Source organism: Papilio polytes, unplaced genomic scaffold (genome assembly GCF_000836215.1).
Source record: "Papilio polytes unplaced genomic scaffold, Ppol_1.0 DF823980.1, whole genome shotgun sequence".
Classification (NCBI taxonomy): Eukaryota; Metazoa; Arthropoda; class Insecta; order Lepidoptera; family Papilionidae; genus Papilio; species Papilio polytes.
In genome coordinates this window covers 22003-23535 of record NW_013525224.1, presented here as the reverse complement: position 1 = coordinate 23535, position 1533 = coordinate 22003, and positions in this window count along the sequence as shown.

Below are 1533 nucleotides of genomic sequence, written 5' to 3'. Positions count from 1 at the left end.
GGCGAGTGGTGTCCCGACTAGCGCGACGCCGTATATAATACGCGGATGAGCGATATTTCGCAACACAACCTCGCCTCTGTTGCGAATTAAATATAAGGTTTTGCGTTTAGTGCAAAGTAACAGTTGTTTTAAAATTCCGTATGTTGAGATACAAAATATTCATATTTACATGTATGTCAATGAACCTTCGACATCACCGACTATTAAACCTCTATCAACTCAGTAATACGTAACGCCGCCCGCGCCCACATCTTACAGCGGGAATCTAGAGATCTAGACAAGAAAAACATCTGGAAGGGGAGTAGAAACAAGTTTATTATACCCAAATTATTATTTATTACACGTCGCACAACTCACGTCCATGACCTAGAGGGTTAAAGAGATTTCTAGGACGTTTTATTCAATCTTTAACAACCATACTGGCGCATTTTAATTAGCAAGTGTTTCCTGGTTTACAAAATGTTGAACTAGTCTTATGTTTTATACTTTTTTGTCGGTTATATGCTCCACATAATTTCACAATAATTACCAGCTTCTAGCAAGGTCACTGAAACGAGGCGCAGACGAAATGGCTGCCGATGTTCATTAGTAACAAACATACTTATTTCTAGTGCCGACATTTCATGTCGCTTTTGTACATTAAATTGATACAATTTCACAAATACTTCCCACGCGAATACAAAAGACAGGAACTTTATAATATTAGGATACAGTACACATGCGCCTGGGTCAAAGCAGCACAGCGCGGCCTCTGCCCCCGTAAGCCCTCGCCAGCCCCATCTGCCATTTTGACTAGATTGTCGTTTCATCTTGTAGAAGGTCTTATCGCATGCACGGCTTAATGCCACTTAATCACACTTGGCCAGTAGCGCTCAATAACTGATTCAATCAACTGGCACAGTGTGGACGCTAACTGGCGCCAGGACGTCCATACAATCTACGACTAGCTCTCGCAACTGTCCAAGGGTACTAGCCAGGTTTTAACCGGGCAGCATTAACAATAATTATAAAACGAATGTATAGTAGGCTCAAAAATAACCAAGAAGTCGGCATTCCGCTGGCGATAGCTGCAATCTGTTGAATTCTATGACATCGTTATAACAGTAACATGGGGCAATGGACAAGGACGATTGCATTAATCCTCTGTTCCGACCACGTAAGCCGCGCAAATTCAGCTGCTTTTTATTTGTTTTAGTTTTTCAACGTAATTACAATTTTAGTTATGTAATTATGTTGATAAACTGTTCTTCTGCTACTGCCGTACACTTCCAATTTTCAACCTAATCTACATATCTCAAACTAAAAAAAGTGTCTAGAAATCATTCGCTATGAAACATTTTGTTTTCAATTTTGTCGTCGCCGGCTGGTGTCAAGGAGTTCAACTTTCTTCGCAATTCCTGTAGGTTTGCACAAGTATACGAGAATGTTTCGAAAATTAATGTATAGTTTTTCTAAATAAGGATGAATGGGCAAAGCAAAAATGCTCGTAGGCGCCCCCTTGTCAACGTCAAAAAGATTCCACGAAATTCTTGT